This window comes from Candoia aspera, chromosome 2 (genome assembly GCF_035149785.1).
Source record: "Candoia aspera isolate rCanAsp1 chromosome 2, rCanAsp1.hap2, whole genome shotgun sequence".
NCBI classification, from domain to species: Eukaryota; Metazoa; Chordata; class Lepidosauria; order Squamata; family Boidae; genus Candoia; species Candoia aspera.
In genome coordinates this window covers 106,267,956-106,275,532 of record NC_086154.1, presented here as the reverse complement: position 1 = coordinate 106,275,532, position 7,577 = coordinate 106,267,956, and positions in this window count along the sequence as shown.

The following is a 7,577-nucleotide window of genomic DNA, read 5'->3' as shown; positions in this document are numbered from 1 at the left end:
CAACTGTGGAAATGTCCTGCCCTAAGCTGTAATTGTAGGAGAACGAGGAGACACCACCCCCTTGGTTATTATGGCACTTTCCCAAAATCTCTGCTGTGGGGAAGCCCTTCTGGAAGACAATTACAGATTGTATTATTGGCAGGCAGTGGGATTCCTGATTGCCCTTTCCCCATTGATTCTGATGCTTTCCATTCACACAGCGGAAAAGCCAGCCTGTTTCTCTAATTAAGCTGCTTGAACAACAGTAAAAGAGGACAATTAGCCCTGAGTCATACTGGCATGCATCTCCCCCTCCACCTGCTGCCAAGCCCTCATGTGACACATAGAGCCGTCAGTTGCTCACTCGGTGAAGCTAAGTTTTACGTGTTGGGTTGATGGGAGGAGCTGCTGACCCTCCTGGTAATTACTCAGCCTAACAGCTTAACTAACATGCAAATTCCTCCGTTGAATGACAGGTAAGGAGTGTGACGCCCTGGACTTCAGCTGGCAGAAGGGAGGGGAAAAATAAGAGTGGGTGGGTGCTGACAAAGATGTAAAAACGGGTGTCAATTGCAGTTCTAACACAGCTTCGAAGTATGACATGATTCATTAGCTTTCTTTCATGCTGGGGTAACAAAGTTGTGGTTGCTGTGTTAATTAAAAGAAGAGGAAACTGGGTGGAACTTGGCAGGCAAGTCAGTGGGTCTGGCAGGCAGTTCCCAAAGGGCAGGGCTGCTCCAAATCATCGGCTTTACAGTTCTCTCCAGAATTTGCATCTAAAGTCTTCATTCTGAGCACTGAACATAGAAAAGGAAGTCAAATGTTTGTAGTGCTTCATTTAATCCAAACTGCTTGATTATTTTGAGGGTGGGAAGATTTGTTGTCAAAATCAAACAAAATCAATTTTTGAAGGATAGAGGGCAGCACTCCATATAACTCTTTCAACATTTGCTGAATAGGGATGGAGGCAAACTGTGGGTGGCTAAGGGCCACACGTAGTTTTCTGGGTAGGCAAGGATTTTAACTTGGATATCATCAGTGAAAGGCCACCATAATAGTTCAACCTAAGCAGCTGGGGGATTTTCAAAGTAGCATAGACGACTTCTAGCTTCCCACTTCTGGAAAATCTGGTAACTGACCGAGGGTGAATCCTTAGTACAACGTCTGTTAGTGCGGAGGAATCTGACTTCTGAGAAATTTATAGAACAGGTCTACCATTTCCTTGCTCCTAGGCTTACTGCTATCAGCAGTAGATCTAGCATCCATTTGGGACTAACATCTAAACGTTTTCTTGACAACTTTCATATTTCCTCAAACCAGTACTCAACTGTGCTGAATCTGTAATGCACTTCATACCCCTACCCCCAAGAAATATAATTCTAAAACCCAACATGCCAAGAAACTAGATAGAAATACTGAACCCTTGCTCTAAGTTGTTGTTGTCTCTCTCCCCACCCCAACAAACAAAGGTTGAACAGCCTGTTCTGTTGTAGGGCAGACTTAAATCATGCAAGCTACCTAACTTTTTCCTTGCGTTGTTGTTGTTGTTTTGCAGAGTTAGTAAAAGACTAAAACCCTGGACTGAATAATTCTTATGAGATGGCACCCAGTTCTACATAAAGGAGTATGAATGGACCAAGGAAATAAATATGTATACTTAAAATGAACCAGGAAAGTCCTCCTCCTACAGAGGTGTTGTTTTATTCCATGTTGTCTCTGTATTTATAAATAATAATAGCGATGACTTTATTTTTTTTCTAACATCAATAAAAAGTGGAAAGAAGCTATTTTCTCACCAAGCAGGGCACGTTTGAACAGGAACCTGTTTTTTAAAAAATGGATGTTAGGAATCTGAGAATTATTGTTCACTGGGTGGGGACTATACCCTTTTTCTCTGTCCATGAGTATCTATGAATGATAGTGGACAAATATGGAATAGATTAATGCAACCATCCTGTATTTTTTAGAACCAGGAGCTTCATTTGGACAGGAAAAGAAAAGCGTTAAACAAGGGGTTTCATTTTGTTTTCAAAATTCAGTTGTGAGAGTTGAAGTCCACACATCTCACAATTGCTGGAGTTGAACCATGGGCTAATCTCCCTGGGGACTGCAGAACAGAGCAATCCGGAAAGACATTCTTCAGGGTATCCCAGTGTATCAGAATGCTGCTGACTCCTCCATTCCATCCTTCCTCCTCTTCCTGGACATGTGACCCAGAAAGGGACATATGCAGTCTGCACTGTTTCTCAGTGCAACAGATACACAAAAGCAAGTGTTACAACACAAGGGGACAGCAGAAACACACAGAAAGAAAGCATATTTGCACCTGCCCTGATTAGACCTTCATAGACAAACACAAAAATGTAGCACAAACAGTCAATGGGGAGAAAGTGCATGTGCACATGTAGATGCAACAGTTACTTCACTACCAAGGAGACAGTATAGAGTCCTCCTGTGGCCCTAAAGAGGAAAGAATTCAAGAAACCTTGTTCTGCATGCTTCCCTCGTCTTGTTTGTGACTTCATCAGCCTGCATACTTCAAGGACAGACTTACATTTTAAGCAACTCTATGACTAAGTAGTTCCAAATGTCTGCCTTTTGAAAGTAATTTATTTTACCCAGTCAGTATCTTCTCAGCCTTTTTCCCCCTTGCTGGCCTTCTTAATGGACAGCTGTTCATAGATTATGTCCAAGTTCCAGGTCACTTATGGATTATTATTAGCCTTGCCCAGTCTGCTTCTGAAAATATATTCAATAGTATAAAAAATAATGGGACTCCATAGGGAAGCAAATCGTTTATGGCCCGGAGCAACTGGTAAAGGAAAAATAAAATGGAAATGAAAACATCTTTGAATCAATGATACCTCCAGATGTATATAAATAGTAAAACATAACCCCATTATGGCCAGAGGTTGAGCAGGTGTATTCTACAGAGTGAAGCTAACTTTTGTACAACAGCAAACAAAAGCAGCCATGGTGAAATATCAAAATGCTCCTCACTGTTGTAAACCTCCATAGCTTAAGGAGGCAACATCTACAATCATTGTGCTCTCAAGATTATTAGGGTTGCCAATTATCTCCCTTAATTATCACTAAAAGTAAGTGGTTTCTGATTAGCCGTAATATCTGTATATATATAATATCTGTATATATAAGCGACATGTTATATTTATGTTTTCAGATTTATGCAAGGAAACACTTCAAGCCCTATTATAGTGTGTGTGTGTGTATTATATATTTAATCCGTTCAATTGTGTCCAATTCTTGGAAACTGCCTGGACAAGTCCTTGCAGTTTTCTTGGCAAGGTTTTTTCAGAAGTGGTTTGCCATTGCCTCCTTCCTAGGGCTGAGAGAGTGACTGGCCCAAGGTCACCCAGCTGGCTTCGTGCCTAAGGCAGGACTAGAACTCATGGTCTCCTGGTTTCTAGCCTGATGCCTTAACCACTAGCAAATGTTAAATTAAAATTTTGCTTTGTCACTTATTATCAGAGACAGACCTCAGGCTCTCTGTAATCTTGAGCCCAATCTAGAGTCTATCTGGGGACCGTTCATACAATCCTAGGATGACAATTTCAACTTCCCTTTTGTTTTTCTTTTGTTTCCCTTTTGGGGAGATTCTACCTGGATTTGAAAAACTGAAAGTTCGCTAAAATGTATATATCATCTTCAGATTTATTATCAAATAAACATTCAAAATTATAACATTCTACCTAGAATAACTTCTAGCAGGAATCTTTTCTCTTTTCTTTTCTTTCTTTTCTCCCACCAAGCAAAATCCTTTTATTGATGGACTACAATTGCATAATTCAGGCCTTTGCTGATGGGCATTTCTGTTTCCTTTTCCTCTCTTCCATTTGATTGTTAAATTTATTTCATTAGTCTATGTTCTTTTTTTTACACAGTCAGTCTGAAACCATATGTATCACCAGCCATTCTTATTTGGTCTTATTGCTTCTACCCTGCATGATCTTAATTAATCCTCAATAATTAGAATTACTTTTTCTAATGTCGTTGCTTATAGTTTATTTTGTTGTTAATTTCATTTGTATTTCAACTAACAGTTTTCAATGGTCTTTTTTAATGCCATTTCTTTGCAGATGTATTGGTATTTCTTTCATTTGTTACTGCTCAAATTATTCAGTGATGGGTTGAATTTTAGATTTTGTAATTTACTTAGATTAAATTTGTCACACCAGTCTCTTCCCCCTTCAACCTCCGAGATTCACTTTTTTACTCAGCTTTCATCTATACAACTGTCACAGGCCAGCTTACTGATTTCATCTTCCCATGTTCAAGGAAATGTGGGGGGTCCCCAACTGACTATTAAAGTGAAAGAGGCAGTATTGGCTGTGATGGTGGAGACTGCTGACATCACTGTAGTAGTGAATTTTAAAATCCTTTTCTAGGAATTTTTCATCAGTTACATCCCAGAACGTTGCAGCTGCCATGACAAACCGCTGATTTTTGTCAGCAAAAGTCCTTTGATAGCAAAAGTCATCAGTGTGGAAAGCCAAGCTCCTCTACAATATTGTTGTGTGGATTCTGTTGATTTGATGGCCATCAATATACTCCCCTTATACATGCTTCAATTGCATTCAAGCTACACGTGAACATAAGTTTATGCAACTTTCCAAAATACACAGTGGTTTTCAGGAAACTTGTTCTGCACTGAGTCTAATAGCTGGGAACAACTGACTGCAGATGTTTCCGTTCATTTCTGCCGTCCAAGCTATAGGTGAAACCTGCTTTAGTTTGTCATGGCATTTCAAAGTAGAAGAAGTCTGTGAGGGGACATAGTCCAGTTCAGACAGAATACAACACAAGGGCAATTAGGAGCATTATAAAAAGCCAGTCTGTGACTCCAGCGCTGCAGACAGCTTCCAAACCCATTTTTGTGACCCCCTGAGTCCAATCCAACCACAACTGCTGAAAATCAGCAGCCATTTCCTGCAATTTAAATAGTATAACAGCAGTGTAAGCCCTAACATTTCTTTGCTTTTTCAAAACAAAGAAATGTTCTAGTCCCATGCAACTCCAACTGACATACTGTATCTGCCTCCTCTTTTCATCCTCAGACAACTCTGAACATCTTTTTTATTCCCAAAGGATGTTAAATCTGTCCCAAACCACAAAAAGGTGCCTCACCTTTGCCTTAAACAGTAGGATAGCAGGAAGTTATGCATCAGGGAACTGCTTCCTAAAAGACATGAGCAATTCATCTAAGCATGGGGGTGGGAGGGGGAGAGAATTATTTATTACTCTGTTTGTTAAATTTTATCCCACCTTTCCTCCAGGAGCTCAAAGCTGTATATAAAGTACTCCCGCCTCCAATTTCACAACACAACAGAAACACAACAATTTGTTGTGGGGAACACAACAATTTTACAGATCTTTCTGTCACTTGGGGCACAAGGCACAACTTGACAGAACTGTTGCCAATTTCACCCAGTTGACAAGAAAGGGGAAGGGGAAGGGGAAGGGGAAGGGAAGGGAAGGGAAGGGGAAGGGGAGGAAAGGAAAGGAAAGGAAAGGAAAGGAAAGGAAAGGAAAGGAAAGGAAAGGAAAGGAAAGGAAAGGAAAGGAAAGGAAAGGAAAGGAAAGATTTCACCTTCCCTCTGTTGAAATGCTCTCTCCCCCGCATCTCTGCAGAGGTTCACATTGTCAGGCAGCTCAGCACCTGGGTACAAAATGGCTGTCAAAGGTAGAGAGTGGGACTGGCAGGGAGGTGTCCACCAGAGCACACACCAACCAGTTGGAATGGACGTATCTCTGTAAGACTGAATGAAACTTAGCAGGTAGACCAGGCTGCCCTGCTGGTATTAATGGAGGCAGAGGGGGGGGTCACTATTTTTGATATAGTGCAAGAAAACCTGGGCGGGGGTCACCTTTACACCAGGCTAGGGGTGGGCTGACCTCCTAATATAATATGAAGCCCATCCTCATGTTGGGATAAGCAAGAAACACAGATCAGCCCTGTGTCTCTTTAATGAGGAAGAAAAACTTTACAAGGGTTTCCAGTTGCTGTAAAGACTTTTTGACATACTTTCTTTCATTTACTCTGTCCTGCTATTCTAAAGGCCGGTACAGGAACAGAATTAGTGCCATGGTTTAATTCTCAGATGTCTATGTCAGACTCCCTGATCAAATGTTCCCAGAACATGTTTATCAGACTCGCATCCATCAACATAAAACCCATGTCAGCAGACTGCGAGTCGCCAGAGGGGAGGTGGGACTTTGGCTGGAGTGTGAATTATTTTGCTTGGGTTAGATACCTCTGCCCAAGGTTAATGGCCAGCATACCGTTCAAGCCATCTGCTGGTATGGGGAGGTGCATGCCTGGGAGGGTAGTAAGGGGGGGTGTTTTTAGAAGTTTGTGTGATTTTAAACTGCAAAGGACACAGGAAAAGCCATTAGCAACTCTTACTTTGTATCAGACGCTTTGCTTCATTAAACAGTTAAATGAGCAAAAGCCTCTAGACTGTCACTGAGTGAATGCTCAAGCATTCTGGTCGTTACAGTCTAAATGGGAAAGGTTGACAAAGGGTTGGCCAACTCAAAGTTTGGAAAGTCCCAATCTGATATCAAGAGGAGGGCATCTTGGAAATGTCCAACTCAGTGCACTTTGCTATCTTCCTGGTTGTTTATTCCAGCCTTTGCTAAAGGCATTTCTTTCTTTTAAATGGCCTTCATGAATACCTGTGAAATGTTACAATACAAAAAGTCAGTATGAAGTTGGAAAAAGATTGAGGAAAGAGCACATTGCTTTGCTAGTCTCAAAGGTTTATTTTAATTTTAATGTTACTTTTAAAACAATAACAACAATCTTCCAGCATTGGTTTCTTGCACCCAAGCCTGCTTTCAGCTCCCCTCCCCCACAGTAAAAAATACAGCTATTATTCTCAGGCCATTTGGTAGTGGTTGCTATGGAGATCAAAAGGAAAATAGCATGCAAATCAACACAAGCCCTAGTGTTCAATAACAACCCTAAAAGGACAGCTGGATAAGGCAACAGAAATCACTTGAAATGCTTCAACCTGCTCTGCTAGCTGTGATTAGATCTAAAACGAAAAGAAAAATACTCTAATGGATTATAGAGCAGATGCAAAAAGTCTATCAGCAATGGGGTGTAACCTTCCTGATTATTATACACACATACACACTTTCACATTGCACCCTAGATTCACATTGGAAGGAGAGAAGTGTGTGTGTAAAGGTTACAGGGCTGGGCAAATCATCCTCTTAAATACACGCCACATTTTAATGTCTTCCCCATCCCTATCCCAGATCTAAAGACATCTATTATCTAGGTAAGTTTTTGAAAATTCTGCTGTTGATTAAAAAAAATATATTTTGGCAGTCTAAGATAGATGTAGAGAGTTTCAAAGTCAATCCTATTGTGAAAGCTGTATGTGAGTATTTGTTTTATACTTGGAAAACATTTTTATTGTTTAAGCTTTAGTTGGCAGAAGAAAAAATTGGATTTTGCATAAGTACAGTCCAAGGAAAACAGGTTTTACATCAGAGAAAATTCAAGCATTTTAGGGCTGCCATCTTATATACACATGCGGTGGCGCTGCGGGTTAAACCGCTGAGCTGCC